The sequence below is a fragment of the Lutra lutra genome, chromosome 5 (assembly GCF_902655055.1).
Source record: "Lutra lutra chromosome 5, mLutLut1.2, whole genome shotgun sequence".
Taxonomy (NCBI): domain Eukaryota; kingdom Metazoa; phylum Chordata; class Mammalia; order Carnivora; family Mustelidae; genus Lutra; species Lutra lutra.
Window position 1 is genome coordinate 163,789,582 of NC_062282.1, and position 19,053 is coordinate 163,808,634.

The 19,053-nt window shown below is 50.0% G+C and overlaps 1 long non-coding RNA gene across 1 annotated transcript; it reads left to right on the top strand.

Annotated features, from left to right (window-relative positions):
• Positions 1-89: 89 nt before the first annotated feature.
• LOC125100414 (uncharacterized) lies at positions 90-18,684 on the top strand. Its single transcript, XR_007127542.1, has 3 exons — positions 90-137; positions 3,101-3,197; positions 18,673-18,684. It is a non-coding gene; the product is annotated as an uncharacterized LOC125100414 (long non-coding RNA).
• The last annotated feature ends 369 nt before the right edge of the window (positions 18,685-19,053 follow it).

Here is a 19,053-nt window from a genome sequence, read left to right on the forward strand (position 1 = left end):
GCCCCTGAAATGCCTCTGTCACTTCCATGCACAGGACCGTGACCAATGCTGGGCTCAATAGTGGTAGTGACCCCACAAAATGGGCCCCCCTCAGCCTGTGTGTTTTGAAGCAGCAACAGGTGTAGGGAGGAGAGGCTGTCACTACTCTGAGCTCGACCTCTACAGCACCCAGACACCATGGCAGTGGAACTAGGGCCCGAAGCACCGCACTGCACCTCGGGGAAACTTGGGCCTCAAGGACAGCAATGCTAGACACCTAGGGTGTACAGAAATGGGATCCAACATTCCTTTGGTGGGAATGCAAGTTGGTGCAGCCAATTTGGAGAACAGTGTGGGGGTTCCTTAATAAATTAAAAATAGAGCTTCCCTATGACCCTACAAATGCACTACTGGGCATTTACCCCAAAGATACAGATGTAGTGAAAAGAAGGGCCACCTGTACCCCAATGTTCAGAGCAGCAATTGCCAACATTCTTTTGGAAGCACGTTAAAGCATTGCATGTTTTGCTCTACCTGAGCCCTCCAAGTCCAAAGGTCTCAGGAAGCATTTCTTCTCCCAAGGAAACCCTAATCTCTCTCGCTATGTTCAAGAAGAATCTCTTCTCCTTGTAACAGGGCATCACTGGAAACATGGGTGATTTGACCAAGGCTTGGACGGGACTGTCCTATGGAGAGAGCTACACAGAGACTCAGATGGGACCAAAGGGCTTTAAGGAACTAAGACTGGCTTTCAGAAAACCTGCAGCCATCAAGCCCCTTGGGAATGTTGCCCTGATCCCTTGGTTCCAGACTTTCCCACCACCTCACCAGGAGCATAAAGAGTGTCACTTCCTGGCAGGTGTAGGAATCTCAGGATATATCGGGCACCTCAGGAAGAGGAATCTGCCCAAATCCACAGGGATGGCAGGCACGTCTGATGGCAAGCCCTTCCCTTGGCTTCTGGCCTAGAGAGACAACAGTTAGAGACTCCTTGGAAAAGTCCCACTGATGCAGATTCTAAGCAATCACCATGATCGATCACTAGGCTTGCTGAGTTAAGTGGATAATTGGGCCATGTGGGTTAAAGTGGGACTTGCTTTCCAAGGACATGAGCCCTGAGTTGGCTGTCTCTGCAAAGGAGTGTTCTTTTGAAGAAGAAAAGTGGGCTTCAAGAACCCACCTTTGTGGATGTTCAAGTCTAACTCTGGTGGCCTTTCCACATGTGTTGCTTACCTAAGCAAGACAACTTGAGGTCACCTTCAGAAACATTTCCACATTAGCTCATGGACAGGCAATCCCCTTGCTTCTTATTTTGTGGGGGATACCAGGACCCCATGGGTTCAGGGCTAATTCAACAACTGGAACATGCGACTGATTCCCCCACAACTGTAGAACTCAACTAGCACCTTGACCAGTTGGATGGGGCTGGGATCAGGAACTCATTTCCTCAAAGACAGAGAACATACACCACTCCTCAGGGTTCTCTGGGGACTTATGGAGACAATGAAGGACCCCATTCTCTCTGTAACTGGAGTGGAGGGTGCACTTGGGAAGGCCCTTATCTCCTGGGCAAGTTTTCTCCCACTTTCCAGCAGCTCCTACTAATGAGGATCTTCAGGCAAGACCTCAAAATAAAAAGGGCTTCATGGAAAGGTTTCTTCCCTCCCAGTCCTACTGATCCAAGAAGCCACCCATTCAGATACAATGGAAAACAAAGGTTTTAGCTAAGCATCCAATTGCCCTCCTGGGAAAAGGAACTTCCCAATTCATATGGGGAGGGCCCCTGACTCTAAGGACTTGGCATCAGCTCCAGAGCATCACAGAGAACAAAGGCCACTGAACCATGATGGGAGGCTGATTTATCATGTACCACCTTACCCTTCCAGGTATGCCTGAACTAACACCCGAAACCAACCCAACTTGAAACCCAGCGACCCTTAGACCTGGACCCAACCACACTACGCCCATGGCTCATAACTCTTGAAAGGTTCTTAAGTCCACCAGACTGAAAATGCCCCTAAGAAAATGCAGAGGACAGGTGCTTTAGCAATGGCAACAGTTTCATGGAAAGGGGGTAAGAAGAATCAGGTATTCTGTCATCAGTCGAACTCAGACTGCTGAGGCCAAAGCCTGTCAGCAAATATGTCTGCCTCCAAAGCAGAGATCCTAGTGCCCACTTGTTGGTTGTAATTGGCAAAAATCTTACAAATATTTACCCTGATTTCAACAGGCCTTCCTTGTCCTCTACGCCCATGAAGCAATTTACAGAAAAGGCTCTTCTTCCCAAGCCATAACCTGCCAAGCCAACATGGGCATGGAACAGTTGCACGTTCCAAGAATGGTCCTCCAAACCCAAGGAGCCCTTGAAAGTCTGACTGCAGTTCAAGGAGACTCAGGATTGGTTAAGGGCCCCTAGCTGGGACCCAATGGCCATGAAGCTCTAACCTGTGCCCATGGCTTTACCAAGCTCCAGAGGCCATCAGACACTTAGGGTGGGCCTAGATACATGGGCACATTTTTAAAACCATCACTGACCCAGCCGACATTCTCCATTTCAAGCAACGGTGCACGTGTGCTCTGTTTCATTGACATTGCCAATTAGCATCCTTCTTTGTCCTTCTTTGGGACTGGAGGATGTTGTGTGGCATGGGGAAGTCCTTACTGAGTACACATTCAAGGCCCTACATGACATCCTGAACAGGATTTCTCAATGAAATATGGGAATGATCCCAACGCATAAAGCAGTTCTACAAAACACAAAGGCTTCAGATGTTGTAACTGTTGCACAAGGTGGAGCCTGTGCCCATCGAAAGACACAATGCTGTGTGTACATTTCCCACGATCACAAATTTTTCTGGGTTCCTAACAGACACCACTGCTCAGATCTGCACTTCCAAGGATCCCTCTCTTTAAGGACTGGCTCAACTCTTGGCCTGGGGGAGGGTTCTCACCCACTATCAAAGGACTCTTCATGGGGATTCTCCTTCTCTTTCTTCTTCTAACTCTGTTTTGTTGTTTCCCACCCCCCGCCCCGTCTGGGCAGGTGGTGCAAGGAACCCTTCACTGCAGTAACTTCCAGAGGACAGATGGTCCTTTCCACTCAGGAAGATCCAGTCACAAGTTCTCCCTTTCACTCCGCCACCTCTTCCTTTTACAACTCTGACAACAGAGGCCTCCCCCAGCTGGGGCTCCCCCAACTGACCAGGAATGACGCCCAGGTAGGAAATGTCAATAAAACGGAATTTCTATTCAAACCTGCAGTTCCTTGAGAAGGACTTGTGAGAGGAGGAAAGTCACATTCTTCCCGGAAGCTCCCAACTATATTTCTATTAATGCCTTCCTAAAAGGAAAAACCACCTTCACTTGAGAAGAGCAAAGCCTCTGTGTGTCCTCTGTCCTACTGCAATGTTCTTGCAAAACCTCCCTTTTCCCTGACCTCTACAAACACCATCCTAGAGAGTCAGCCTCCGGTCACGACCCCAGCATAGCAACCCTTTGTACCCACGGGTCCTGTCCCCGTACTTTAATAAAAATTAACTTTTGCCAGCAAAGCCATCTCAAGACTTCTTTCTTGACCATCAGCCTTGAACTCCAACGTCTTTCCTACATCAGTATTATCTCTTGTAGGGCTCCTGTGGAAACAACCCTGCAACACTGTCCCATTTCTGTCAACTCTTCCATTTCCATCCAACTAACCCACTGCACATTCTGTGTCCTCTGAGGACAGGACAGTTCTGTGATTCTTGGGCTGAAACCATCACATGGCACCTCTTTCAGTCCTCAACATTGTTGAGTTTGCCCATCTTAATCTCCCCAGCATCCCAACCTCACTTTCTTTTTCTCACATGTTTATCTCGTCAGTAAGTTGTAATCACCAATACCCTATAACTTGTTTCTGTTCCTTAGTAGATGGCTCCATTTCTTTCCTTTGTCATCAAGCACAAATCTTAACTCTCAGATGTTCATCTCACTACGTACAAAATTTTTCTTTCCCCTAATGCCTCTCTACCAGTTTCTCTTCTCCCTTTTTTCAAAACCTCCCTCCCTTGCTTGCTTGCTTCCTTCCCTTCATTATCTTTTTGTTCTTTGTATTCCTTCCTCCCTCCCCATCTTTCTTTCTTTTGTTCTGTTATGTTAGTCCCCATACAGTATTTCAGTACTTTTCATGTAGTGTTCTGTGACTCATTCTTTGTGTAGAAGACCCAAGAGCTCAGGGCAATACGTTCCCTATTATAAAGGATGAAGTGATATCCACACAGGTTCATCTCAAAGGTCTGCTTCTCTGCAAGTCTACAGTAAGTTCACGGGAATGAACCCTGGCCTTCCACACTACAGCTGGAAATGGGCTACACTAAGCATTCACCACAATCTCCTGTCTTACAAGACATTGAGCATATGGGTTGTCCCACCAGAAATCTGAATAGTTTCATTTCTCGGCTGAAAGGGGCCTCGAGTCAAGCCATCGCCTGAGTGTCTGCAAAAGTCACTGGCTTCAACACAACTCACTGATATAGTCTTTGAAACTAAAACATATAATATTTAATAAGAAGTTGATGTGCGTGTGAGGCTACCATGTAGAGAAATCTATCTGAATTCAGGAAAGTAACCCTCACCTGACTACAAGTGGCTTGCAGAGACTATTCCTGAAGGAAGGGGCTGGTATTCATACCTTGGGTCAGAAAGGGAGGAACATGAATGAGCAATCCTTCCAGAGCCCCTCCTGTTCTGGCCATTAGCAGAGGGTTCACACTGCACAGGAACCTGGCCAATGCTGGGGCACAGGAGGAAGATTTCTCATGTATTTCACCTCACTCCATGTGTGTTATGTCCTGGGAAGACAAAACTTGTATTTACAGACAATGCGGAAGAGCCTTCAGCCATGTGTCACCGTCCAAGTAACATCAGAGCTTGTTCATCCTGGATCGTGCTATACACATCTTTCCAGTGTGGAAGTTAGAGCCCCTTGGTCGGGGCTCTAACCTCAGGAGACATTAGAGAACTAACCCTTCCAAGGAAAGTAGACTTGATATACATGGGGGAAACAATTCTAAGGAAGTGGTCAATCTGTACACAGCAAAACCACTGGAGAGGCAACTTAGGGATGTAACGAAGGTGGGAGATGTGTGTCCCTTCTTCCTTAGCCAACAACAACACCCTCACACTAAGCAATCACTGATCCTACGCAATGGGGTGAAATTCTTCCCCAGACACTCACATCAGAGAATCACTGGGCAAATCCCTCCCAAGGAATTTCTTAGGGTGACATTGAGATAAAGTCTCAGACACTGACAATTTTTCACTGCAAACGCATACAACTGGGTCACGTTCTGAGGGATGTGGAATGCACTATTCCAGTAACCAATAGCTAGAAATAAAGCACCTCTGCTCTGATCCATCAATACTTGCATAAAGGCCAGTATCACTGAACAGGCGGGGTCTCACAACTATGCACACTGTGCCAAGTAAGAACGGGGGACTTCCCTTTACTAGCTCTCACAACTGACACTGTACTGTCTCTTGGTAGGAAGTTTGACACATAAATACACTGCCTGTGATCCATGAGAACATCAATTGAAGGGTTAACTCAGAGTCTTAGAACACAAGGTTATTGACATATGTTCACGAAAATATTAATCTATCAATGTATGTAGATCACAAGGATGAATGGCAATAAGATTGAACAAACACATGTTTTGTGATCTACCTCTTTTGTGTCCATAATTCTACTGATATTGTTGTCATGAATTGGAAAGGATTTACAAATTAATTACATGCTTGCATATTGGGGAACCTAATTCACAAAACAGAACTCATCATCCCCCATGACAGTAAACCTTGTTGTTAGGATGGGTGTAAAAACCCTCAGTGAAGGAGAAACCTGCATGGCCCATGAGGCCACTCCCACTCTGAAAGGCCTCCTTGGGCTCAAGCAAGTTTTGCAACCCCCAGCCTGAGCCACCTTTTCAAATAAGGCCCCTAGGTACCTGGATCAAGAGCCTGCATATCGGGCTTGCCATGCCCCAAGGCCCAAATCCAAACCAAGGTGGTGTTCTCCAGGCACCCATACCCAGAGCTGGTCTGGAAACCCCGTTTTGTTGGACCCCTGAAACAGAAAACAGGACTCCTGCCTTCCCCCAGAATGATACCAAGCTATTGGGAGCTGGGCAAAATCCCCAGAGAGCGAGTATCTTCCATGGCTTCATGAGGCCACACCTATTTCCACGGCCATCCTAGATACACACTTCAGAGACAAAAGCCTGAGCTACCACCTCACACTCGCCCTAATTTCATATTCCAAGGAGCTCCCCTCAGGGTCTACAGATCAGGCCTGGGATACCCTCTGCCCTAACCTTAACCCGAGTTTGAATTTTAAGATTTCTGTGTCCATAGCCCTGGCCCACACACCCTCCAGGCTGGGGCCTCTGGAGCCACACCACAAGATTGTGCTATCCCCGGAAGGAAACTGTGCCCTTTACAGTTGCTCAAACCCTCCAGATTAGGAGACACCTTCAAGTCCCCAGAGGCCACCCCAATTTTGTAGACCACCCTGGACAATAAAGCGCAGTCTGATACACCCTGAGCACCTACCTCCAGTCACTCACCCAGGTATATAGCCCCAGAGACAGAATATTGAACCAGACATGCCCCTAGGACCTAATTTGAACCCTAGCTTAGGTTTCCAGGCATCAGCCTCCAGACACCTGGCCTCGAATACCAACATTTGGGGGGTCCCTAAGGCACACAACAGAACAGCTCCTGTTCCTAGTAGGGAACCTTCTATTTGGAACTTTGCAAACCCCTCATAGTAGGAGAAACCTGCATCCCCATGATGCCACGCCCACTCTTAAGGGTCGCCTTGGGCACAGGCATGCATTGTTACCCTGAGGCTGAGCACCATTTTTTTTTTTAAGATTTCCTTTATTAGTTTGACAGACTGAGATCACAATTAGGCAGAGAGGAAGGCAGAGAGAGAAAATAAAGAGGTCACAAGTAGGTAGAGAGGCAGGCAAAGAGAGAGGAGGAAGAAGGCTCTCCTGGAAACTGAGTCCCCATTGCAGGGCTCGATCCCAGGACCCTGGGATTATGACGTGAGCCAAAGTCAGAGGCTTTAACCCAATGAGCCACCCAGGTGCCCCAAGCCCCGTTTTCAAATAATTCCCCTCGGGAGCTAGAACAAGAGCCTGCATATCGGGCTTGCCATGCCCCAAGGCCCAAATCCAAACCCAAGGTATGGTTTTTCAGGCACTCTTACCCAGAGCTCATCTCTGGAATCCCTGTTTTGTTGGACCTCTGAGACAGAAAACAGGACCCCTCCCTTCTCCCAGAATGATACCAAATTATAGGGAACTGGGCACAATCCCCAGAGAGGGAGAATCTTCCATTTCCCCATGAGGCGACCCCTATATTCCTCGGCCATCCAAACACGAAATCCAGAGAAAAAAGCCTGAGATACCGCTTCACACTTGCTCTGATTTCAGATCCTGAAGAGCTCGCCTCAGGTCTACAGATCGGGCCTGTCATACCCTTGGCCTTAATCCTAACCCAATTTTGTGTTTTCAGACTTCTTTCCCGAGTCCTCTCCCACACACCCTCCAAGCTGGGGCCTCTGGAGCCACACCACAGTACTGTGCCTGTCCACCTGAAGAAAACTCTACCCTTTACAGTTGCCAAAACCCTCCAGAGTAGGAGACAAGCAAGGCCCCCGAGGCCAAACCAATTTCGTAGGCCGCCCTGGACAAAAATGGGCAGTCTGACTCACCCTGTGCACCAACCTTAAGTCAGACAACTGGGTAGATGGCCCCAGAGTTAGAAGATTGAACCTAACATGCCTGTAGGCCATAATTTGAAACCTACCTTATGTTTTCAGGCATCTGTGCCCAGAGGCCTGGTCTCAGATACCAACAGATGGGGGCTACTGAGGCCCAGAACAGAACACCTCCTTCCCCAGAAGGGAACCTTGCTATTTGTAGCTGTGTAAAACCCTTGGGAAAGAGGAACCCTGCATGACCCCTGACACCACTGCCACATTCGAAGGTTGCCCATCAGAAACCCTCATTGTGATTTGCAGCATGAGAATTCTTTTCAGCTCAGCCCTGGATATGTGGTCAGCTGTCTGGGTGGCTGACAGGAGGTAGGGGCTCAGGCTGTGGCAGACAGAACATTAGTGCACAGGTCAGCCTATGAAATTGCGATCCCCTCGAGGGCCGTGCACGTTGATTTTCATTTGGGGTTTTTGTGCAGTCCTAGAAGCCACTTTGCCTTCTGAAAGGCAGGCAGAGTGCTGAGTTGATGCTCCAGAATTCCCAGTCTGGAGGGCTTGTGCACCAGGACTCTGGTGACAGAAGACTGAAAACATAAGCTAGGATTAGGGTTAAGGCCTAGGGAATGTCAGTCCTGATCTGCAGATGCTGAGGTGAGATCACTGGCATCTGAAATAAGGGCAAGTGTCAGATGTCCGCTCAGGCTGGAGTTTGTGTCCATGAGGGCTGCCTGATGTACTCGTGTCCTCATGAGGCCATGGAGGTTTTCCCAATCTGAGGGTTGGGTGTTGCTCCAAATAGCAAGGTTTCATTCCTCGGGACAAGGGGAGTGCTGTTTGATGGCTTAAGTGTCCCCCATATGGAAAGATTCAAGAGCAGGCTCTACGTATGCATGACTGAAAACTTCAGCTAGTGTTCCCAATGGAGCCAAGGGGTATGGCAGGTCCAATATGCTGGCTCTAGGGTGAGCTCCCCAGGGAGCTGTGTTGAAATGGAGTCTCATGCTAATGGGTCACAATGCGAGTTTGTCTCCAGGGAGATATTGAAATATAGCAGAGATATTGAAATATAGGCCATGCAGGATCCTCCTACCCTGAGGGTTTTACACAGCTCCAAATAGCAGGTTTCCTTCTGTTGACAAGAGGTATTCTACTGTGAGACTCAGTCCCCCCATATGTTTGTATTGGAGGCCAGGCCTCTGGGGACAGATACCTGAAAACCTAAGTGAGTGTTCATCTTAGGGCCAAGGGGCATGTCAGGTTCAATCTTCTCTCCCTGGGGACTTCTACCTGGATGTCTGACTGGAGGTAGGTGCTCAGGGTGTGTCAGAATGTGCATTTTTATCCAGAGCAGCCTACGAAATTGGGGTGGCCTCGGGGCACTTGCAGGTTTTTCCTAATCTGGAGGGTTTTGTTAACTATAAGGGCACAGTTTCCTTCTGGATTGCAGGCATAGTCTTCCGATGTGTCTCCAGAGGCCCCAGCCTGGAGGGTGTATGGGCAGAGCTCTGGGGACAGAAGGCTGAAAACACAAACTCGGGCTAGGATTAGGGCCAAGATATGGGAGGCCTGATCTGCAGACCCTGACAGCAGCTCCTCGGGATCTGAAATTAGGGCGAGTGTAAGGCTGTACATCAGGCCTTTGCCTCTGAATTTTTGTATAGGACTGCTGCAGAATGTAGGGGTGCCCTCATGGGACCATGGAAGATTCTACTTGTCTGGGTATTCTCCCCATTCCCAATACTTTGCTGTCATTCTGGGGGAAGGGAGGAGACTTGTTTTCTGTTTCAGGGGTCCCCCAAAAAGACAGATTCCAGAGCAGAGCTCTGGGCATGGTCGCCTAGGTAACCCCATCTTGGGTTAGGATTTGTGCCTAGGAGCATTGAAAGCCCAATATGTGGGCTCTTGGTCCATCTACCGAGGGGCCTTATTTGAACATGGGGCTCAGGCTGAGTGTCACAATGTGTGCTTGTGCCCAAGGGGGTCCTCAAGATTGGGTGTGGCCTCATGGGCCATGCCAGTGTCTCTACTCAGCAGGTTTGACACCCATCGCAACAGCAAGGTTACTTCCATGGGAAAGGAGGAGTTCTGTTTTGTGCATCAGGTTCCCGCATATGAAGGGATTTGAGGTAAAGTCTGGGAAAGATGCTTGAAAACCAGCCTGGGTAGAGATGAAGGCCTAGGGCCATGGAAGGAATGATCTGCTGGATATGAGGCTAGCTGTCTGGGTGTCTGATGGGAGGTCTGGCCTCAGGCTGTGTCAGACCCTTAGTTCACAGAGTGGCCTATGAAACTGGCGTGCTGTCGAGGGCCATGCAGGTTGATCCTCATTTGGCATTTTTGATTAGCCCCTAGGACACTTTTTCCTTCTGTTGGGCAGGCAGAGTCATGTGTTGTGGCTCCAGAATTGCCAATTTGCAGGGCTGGTGGTCCAAGAGTGTGAGGATGGAAGTGTGAAAACACAAGCTAGGGTTAGGTTCAGGGCCTAGGGCATGGCAGGCGCTATCTGCAGAAGCTGAATCGAGATCTCCACCATCTGAAATAAGGGTGAGTGTCAGACGTCCGCCCAGGCTGGAGTTTGTGTCCATAAAGGCCGTCTGAGATACAGGTGGCCTCTTGACGCCATGGAGGTTTTCCCAATCTGGGGGTTGGGTGCAGCTCCAAACAGCAAGGTTTCCTTCTTTGGGACAGGTGCAGTGCTGTTTGATGGCTCAAGGTTCCCCCGTATGGAAAGATTCAAGAGCAGGCTGTACCTATGGAGACCTGAAAACCCCATCTAGGTTGCCCATTGGAGCCAACGGACATGGCGGGTACCTCTGGGGCAAGCTACCCAGGGGGCTGCATTGGAAAGGAGTCTCATGCTGAGAGTCACAATGCGGGTTTGTGTCCTTTGAATGTGGTGGTAGCCTCAGGGGCCATGCAGGATTCCAATACCCTGAAAGTTTTACATAGCTCCAAACAGCAAGGTTTCCTTCTGGGTCCCGGAGGTGTTGGGTTCTGTGGCTCAGGGATCCCCCCAGTGTTGGTATTCAAGACCAGGCCTCTGGGGACAGATGCCTGAAAAACTATGCTAGGGTACAGATTAGAGCATAGGGGCATGTCAGGTTCAATCTTCTCTCTCTGTGGCGATCTACCTGGGTTTCTGATGGGAGATGGTTGCTCATATGTGTCAAACTGCGCATTTCTGTTCAGGGCTTCCTATGAAATTGGGGTGGCCTCAGGTACCTTGCAGGTTTTTCCTATTCTTGAGATTTCTTGAAACTCTAAAGGGCCCAGCTTCCTTATGGGGGGCAGAAACAGTCCTGTGGTGTGGCTGTGGAATACCCAGGCTGGAGGGTTTGTGGGGCAGGACTCTGCAGACAGAAGTCTGAAAACACCAACTAGGGTTAGGATTGGGGACGAGGGTATGGCAGGCCCAATCTGCAGATCCTGAGGAAAGCTCCTCAGGATCTGAAATGAGGGCAAGTGGGAGGTGGAAGTTCAGGCTTTTGTCTCTGGTTTTTGTGTCTAGGATGGCCTCAGAATGCAGGGGTGGCCTCATGGGCCATGAAATATTCTCCTTCTTGTGGATTTTGCACAGCTCCAAATAGCATGTGGTCATTGTGGAGGAATGGAGGAATGCTGTTTGCTGATTCAGGGGACCCCATATGGAGAGATTCAAGAACAGGGCTCCGTGTATGGAGGCCTGGAAACCCATCCTTGGGTTAGGATTTGGGCCTAGGTTCATGGCAGGCCTCATATGCTGGCTCTAGGTCAACCTACCAAGGCAGGTGAGTTGAACATGTGGCTCACGCTGAGGGGTACAATGTGGATTTGTGCCCAGGACAGCCCTCAACAGTGGGCGGGGCCTCATGGGCCATGCAGGTTTCTCCTACTCTGAGGGTTTGACACACATCCCAATAGCAAGGTTTCCTGCTGAGGGCAGGAGGACTTCTAGTTTTTGGATCATGTTCCCCCATAGGCAGGGATTTGAGAACAGGGCTCTGGGGACAGATGCCTATAAACACAGATTGGGTAGAGATGATGGCCTAGGATCATGCAGGTCTGATCTGGTGGATAGGTGGCCAACTGCCTGAGTGGCTGACAGGAGGTTGTGGCTCGGGCTGTGGCAGACAGAACATTAGTGCACAGGGAGGACTATGAAATTGCAGTGTCCTTGAGGGCCTTGCAGGTTGATCCTCATTGGGGATTTTGTGCAGTCCCATAGGCCACTTTTGCGTTCTGAAAGACTGGCAGAGTGCTGTGTTGGGGCTAGAGAATTCCCAGTCTGGAGCGCTCGTGCACCAGGACTCTGGAGGCAGAAGATAGAAAATGCAGGTTTAGCTTAGGTTTAGGGCCTAGGGCATGACAGTATCGATCTGCAGAGGCTGAGGTGAGATCACTGGCATATGAAATAATAGTGAGTGTCAGGCGTCCACTCAGGTTGATAGCTCAAGGCTGCCCTGTAGGGAAAGATTAGGGAGAAGGGCTCTAAGTATGGATGCCTGGAAAACCCCACCTCACATTCCCATTGGCTCTTAGGAACAAGGCAGGTTCAATCTGCTGACTCTGGGCCGAGCTAACGAGGGGGCTGAGTGAAATGGACTCTCATGATGATAAGTTCTAATGCGGGTTTCTATCCATGGAGACCTTGGGATGTAGTGGTGGCTCAGGGGCCCTGCAGTATTCTCCTACCCAGAGGGTTTTACACAGCTCCAAATAGTAAGATTCCCATCTGGAGATGGGAGGTGTTCTGTTTTGGGTCTCAGGAAACTCCCATATGCTGGTACTCGAAACCAGGCCTCTGAGGAGACAGGGCTGAAAACCAAAGCAACATTTCAGATTAGCGCATAGATGCATGTCCGGTTCAAACTTCTGTCTCTGGGGAAGCATCTGTCTGCATGACTGAGTGGAGGTAGTTACTCAGGTTGTGTCAGAATGCTCCTTTTTGTCCAGGGCAGACTATGAAATTGGGATGGCCTTGAGGGCCTTGCAGGTTTACCCTAATCTGTAGGGTTGTGGCAAATGGAAATGGCACAGTTTTCTTCAGGAGGGCAGGCACAATCCTGCAGTGTGGCTCCAGAGGCCCCAGAGGGGAGGAAGTGTGGGCCAGGGCTCTGAGGACAGAAGTCTGAAAATACAAACCCGGCTTAGGTTTGGGACCAAAGGTATGGCAGGCCCAATCACCAGACCCTGAAGAGAGCTCCTCGGGATATGAAATAAGGAGGAGTGCGAGTCCATAGCTGTCTTTGGTCTCTGGATTTTGTGTCAAGGATGGCCGTGGAATATAGGGGTTGCCTCCTGGGCCATGGACGAGTCTCCCTCTCTGGCGATTTTGCCCAGCTCCCAAGAGTTTGGGGTCATTCTGTGGGAAGGGAGGAGTCCTGTTTTCTGCCTCAGGTGTCCTCCAAAACAGGGATTCCAGAGAAGAGCCCTGGGTACAGGCGACTGGAAAACCCAAGCTTTGGTTAGGATTGGGGCCTAGGGGCATGGCAAGTCTGATATGTGGGCTCTTGGTCCAGTTATCATGAGGCCTAAGGTGAAAACGAGACTAAGGCTGAGGGTCACAATGCTTGTTTGTGCCTAGGGCGGCCCTCAAGCATGGGCGTGGCCTCATGGGTCATGCAGGTTTATCCTACCCAGAGGGTTTGACTATGACACCCATCCCAAGAGCAAGGTTTCCTGCCATGGGGAAGCAGGAGTTGTGTTTTGTGCTTCAGGTTCCCACATGTGCAGGGATTTGAGATAAGGTCAGGGACAGATGCCTGAAAACCCAGGTTGTGCAGAGATGATGGCCTAGGGCCTTGGCAAGTGCGATCTGCTGAATATGCGGCCAGCTGTCTGGGTGTCTGAGGGGAGTTCTGTTCTCAGACTGTGCCAGAAGGGAGCATTAGGCACAGGGCGGCCTATGATATTGGGGTGAGGTTGAGGGCCATGCAGGTAGATCCTCATTTGGGATTTATTGGAGCCCCATAGGGCACTTTTTATTCTGGTGGGCAGGTAGAGTGATGCGTTGTGACTCCAGAATTCCCTTTCTGGAGGGCTTGTGGGCCAGGAGTGTGAGGACGGAAGTCTGAAAACACACGCTAGGGTTAGGTGTAGGGCTGTGGGCTTGCCAGGACCACTCTTCAGAGCATGAATCGAGATTTCCAGTATCTGAAGTAAGGGCGAGACTCAGACGTTGGCTTAGGCTGGAGTTTGTGTCCTTGATGGGCCCCTTAATGTAGGGATGGCCTCATGAGGCCACAGAAGTTTTCCCACTGTGGGGCTTGTGAGCTTCTCCAAACAGCAATATTTCCCTCTGTGGGACAGGCAGGTCCTGTTGGATGGCTCAAGGTTGCCCCATATGGAAAGATTGGAAAGCAGGGCTCTACATATGCATGCCTGGAAAACTCCACCTCACATTCCCATTGGCTCCTAGGGACAAGGCAGGTTCGATCTGCTGGCTCTGGGCTGAGCAAACGAGGGGCCTGAGTGAAATGGACTCTCATGATGATGGGTTCTAATGCAGGTTTGTGTCCATGGAGCCCTTGGAATGTGACGGTGGCTCAGATGCCCTGCAGGATTCTCCTACCCTGAGGGTTTGACACAACTCCAAATAGCAAGGTTCCCATGTGGAGATGGGAAGTGTTCTGTTTTGTGCCTCAGGAAACCCCCAAATGCTGGTATTCAATACCAGGCCTCTAAGGAGAGACACCTGAAAACCTAAGCTAGGGTTCAGATTAGGGCCTACGGGCACGTCAAATTCAATCTTCTGTGTCTGTGGACATCCATCTGTGTGGCTGAGTGGAGGTAGTTGCTCAGGTTGTCAGAATGCTACTTTTTGTCCATGGCTGAAAATGAAATTGGGATGGCCTCTGGGGCCTTGCAGGTTTCTCCTAATCTGTAGGGCTGTGGCAAATGGAAAGGGCACAGTTTCCTTCGAGATGGCAGGCACAGTCCTGCAGTATGGCTCCAGAAGCCACAGCCTGGATGGTGAGTGGGCATCGCTCTGAGGACAGAACTCTGAAAAAAAAAAAAAAAAAAACTCAGCTTAGGTTTTGGGTCGATGGTATGGCAGGCCCAATCTACAGACCCTAAGGGGATCTCCTCATGATATTAAATGAGGGAGAGTTTGAGGCCATAGCTCAGGCTTTTGTTTGTGGATTTGGTGTCAAGGATGACCATGGAATGTAGCGGTGGCCTCGTGGGTAATGGATGATTCTTCCTCTCTGAGGATATTGCCTGGCTCCCAATATTTTAGGGTCATTCTGTGGGAGGGGAGGAGTCCTGTTTCCTGTCCCAGGGGTCCCTCCAATAGTGGGATTTCAGAGCAGAGCTCTGGGTACAGGCTACTAGAAAACCCCACTTTCTTTAGGATTGTGGCCTAGTGGCATGGCAAACCCAATATTCAGGCACGTGGCCCAGCTAACAGGAGGCCTTATTTGGAAATGGGGCTTAGGCTGAGTGTCACAATGCTTGTTTGTGGCCAGGGCAGCCCTCCAGCATGGGCGTGGCATCATGGGCGATGCAGGTTTATCCTACCTTGAGGGTTTGTCTTTGACACCCATCCCAACAGCAAGGTTTCTTGCCATGGGGAAGGAAGAGTTCTGTTTTGTGCATCAGGTTCCCCATGTGCAGGGATTTGAGATAAGGTCTGGGGAAAGATGCCTGAAAAACCAGGTTGGGTGAAGATGATGGTCTAGTGCCATGGCAGGTCTGATCTGCTGGATATGCGGCCAGCTGTCTGCGTGTCTGAGGGGAGGTCTGGGTTCAGGCTGTCTCAGACAGAGCATTAGTGCACAGGGAGGCCTATGAAATTAGAGTGTCATCAAGGATCGTGGGTGTTAATCCTCATTTAGTGTTTTTGGGCAGCCCCATGGGGCACTTTTTTCATCTGGTGGGCAGGCAGAATGCTGCAGTGTGACTGTTAAATTCTCAGTCTGGAGGGCTTGTGGGCTAGGAGTATGAAGACAGAAGTCTGAAAACACAAGCTAAGGTAGTTTTAGGGCCAAGGGCATGGAAGGCCCAATCTGCAGAGGCTGAATCGAGATCTCCAGCATCTGAAGTAAGGGCGATTGTAAGACGTTTGCTCAGAGTGGAGTTTGTGTCCATGATGGCCGACTACTGGAGGGGTGGCCTCATTAGACCATGAAGTTTTTCCAAATCAGTGGTTGTGAGCTGCTCCAAACAGCAAGGTTTCCTTCTGGGGGACAGCAGGAGTCCTGGTTGATGGCTCAAGGGTCCCCCATAGAGAAATATTTGAGATTAGGGCTCTACGAATTGATGCCTTGAGACCCCAACTTACGTTCCCACCAGTGCCTAGGAACAAGTAGTTTCGATATACTGTCTCTGGGGCCAACTACCAAGGGCCTGAGTTGAAATGGAGTCTCATACTGATGTGTCCCAAAGCGGATTTGTGTCCAGGAAGATATTGGAATGTGGCAGTGGTTCTGGGGTCATGCAGGATTCTCATATCTTGATAGATTGATACAGCTCCAAATAGCAAGTGTTCCTTCTGGGGACAGGAGGTGTTATGTATTGGGCCTCAGGGACACCCCATATGTTGGTATCAGAGACTAGGACTCTGGAAACAGAATCCTGAAAAGCTAAGCTAGAGTTCAGATCAGGGCCTAGGGGCATGCCATGTTCATTCTTCTATCTCTGGAGCCATCTACCTGGGTGTCTGACTAGAGTTAAGTGCTCAGGGTGTGTCATATGGCGCACTTCTGTCCAGGGCAACCTACGAAATTGGGGTGGCCTCGGGGACCTTGCAGGTTTCTCCTAATCTGAACGGCTTGGGCAAATGTAAGGGGCACATTTCCTCCCCGGGGGGCAGGTACAGTCCTGTGGTGTGGCTCTGGAGGCCTTATCCTAGAGGGTGTGTTGGCCAGGGCTCGAGGGACAGAAGTCTGAAAATAGAAACTCAGGTTAGGGTTATGGCCAAGGGTATGGCAAGACTGATCTGGAGACCCCGAGGGAAGCTACTCAGTATCTGAAATTAGGGTGAGTGTGAGGTGGTAGCTCAGGCTTTTGTGTCAAGGATGGCCATGGAATGCTGAGGTGGCCTCATGGTTGCATGAAAAATTCTCCCTCTCTGAGGATTTTGCCCAGCTCCCAATAGTTTAGTGTCATTCTGGGGTAAGGGAGGCATCCTGTTTTCTGTCTCAGAGGTCCCCCCCAAAATGGTTCCAGAGTGGGGCTCTGGGTATGGGTGCCTGGAAAACCCCAACTTGGGTTTGGATTTGAGGATAGGGGCCTTGCAAGCCCAGTATGTGGCTCTTGTTCCTGCTGCCGAGGGGTCTTACTTGAAAACAGGACTCAGGATGAGGGTCACAATGTGTGTTTGTGCCCAAGACAGCCCTCAAATGTGGGCTTGGCCTTATGGCCCATGCAGGTTGCTCCTACACTGAGGGTTTGACTTTGACAACCATTCAAACAGCAAGGTTTCCGGCCATGGGGAAGGAGGAGTTCTGCTTTGTGCATCAGGTTCCCCCATATGTGGGATTTGAGATAAGGTCTAGGGACAGATGCCTGAAGCCCAGATTGGGGATAGATGACTGCCTAGGGCCATGGCAGTTCCAATCGGCCGGATATGCAGCCAGTGGTCTGCATGTCTGATGGGAGGTCTGGGCTCAGGCTATGTCAGACAGAGCATTAGTGCACAGCCATCTTTAAAATTGGGGAGTTGTCAAGGGCAGTGCAGGTTGATCCTCATTTGGAGTTTTTGGGCACCCCATAGGGCACTTTTTCCTTCAGGTGGGCAGGCAGAGTGCTCAGTTGTGGCTCTATAATTCCCAATCTGGAGAGTTTTGGGGCATATTGGGAATTCTGGAGCCACAACGCTGCTCTCTGCCTGCCCACAAGAAGGAAAATGGGCCCTATGGGGCTTCCAAAAAAACCCAAATGAGGATCAACCTGCACAGCCCTCAATCTGAGTCCTGAAACCCCAACTGAGGGTTAGGATGAGGTCCTAGTGTCATGGCAGGCCTTATACTCTGGCTCTGGGCCAAGGCACCCTTGGGCCTATGTTCAAAATGGGGCTCAGGCTAAGGGTCTCAATGGGTATTTGTGTCCAGGATGGCCTGCAGAAGTGGGTGTGGCCTCAGGGGCCAAGCAGATTTCTTCCATCTCTGAAGGTTTTCCATAGCTCCAAAAAGCAAGGTTTCCTTCTGGGGGGCAGGAGGAGATTGGTTTTATAGATCAGGGGTCCCCCATGTGGAGGGATTCCAGAGAAGGGCTCTGTGTATTGACGCCTGACAACCCAAAATAGGGTTAGGATTTTGGCCTAGGGGCATGGCAGGTCCGATAAGTTGCCTCTGGGTCTAGCTGCCTTGATGACTGATCGGTGGTGGGGACTCAGGTTGTGCCTGCCTGCACATTAAGATCTAGGGTTGCATACAAATGTGGGGTGGCATCAGGGCCCTAATATAGGGGTTTTGTTCAGATCCATAGGAGGCGTTTTCAATCTAGAGGGCAGGGATCATCCTGTGGTGTGGCACCTGAGTGTCCAATCTGGAGGACTTGTGTTCCAGGACTCTGGGGACCGATATCTGAAAACCCAAGCTAGGTTTATGTTCAGGGTCTAGGCCATGGATCTCAGATCTGCAGATGCTGAGGCAAGAATCTGTGAAATCTGCAGATTCTGAATTGAGGGAGGGTGTCAGGCTTTCACTCACACTAGAATTGGTGTCCTAGGGCCACTGAATGTGTGGGTATCCTGCTGGGGCATGGATGTTTCTCCTGCTTGGGGGGTTTTGACAGCTCCAAATACTATGGTTTCAATCTGCAGCACAGATGGAGTCCTGTTGTATGGTTCTAGGGTCCTCCAAATGGAGGGATTCCAGAGCAGGGCTCTGGTTATGGATGCCTGAAAACTCAACCTAGGTTTAGCCTTAGGGAATGGGGCATAGGAGGTCTGATCTGCTGACTCTGGCACCAGCTACGTGGGTGGCTGACTTGAAGTCGGTGCTCAGGTTGAGGGACAGAAAGCATATTAGTGTGCAAGGTTGGGTTCTGCAACTTTGGGTGGCTTAGTGGTATCGTGTAGCTTTCTCATAATCAGGGGGTTGTGTACAGCTCCACAGGGCACGTTTTCTATCTGGAGGGCAGGTAGAGTCTTGTGGTGTGGCTCTGGTGTTCCCTATCTGGAGGGATTGTAGACTACGACTGAGAGGACAGAAGTCTGAAAATCCAATCTAGGGATATGGTCAGGGCCTAGGACATGGCAGGGCGAATCTACAGTCACTAAGGCAAGCTCCACAGGATCTGAGCTAAAGGCAAGGGTCAAGAGGTCGCTCAGGCTGGAGTTAGTGTCCATGAGATCAGTCAAATTTTGGAGTGGCCTCATGGGGACT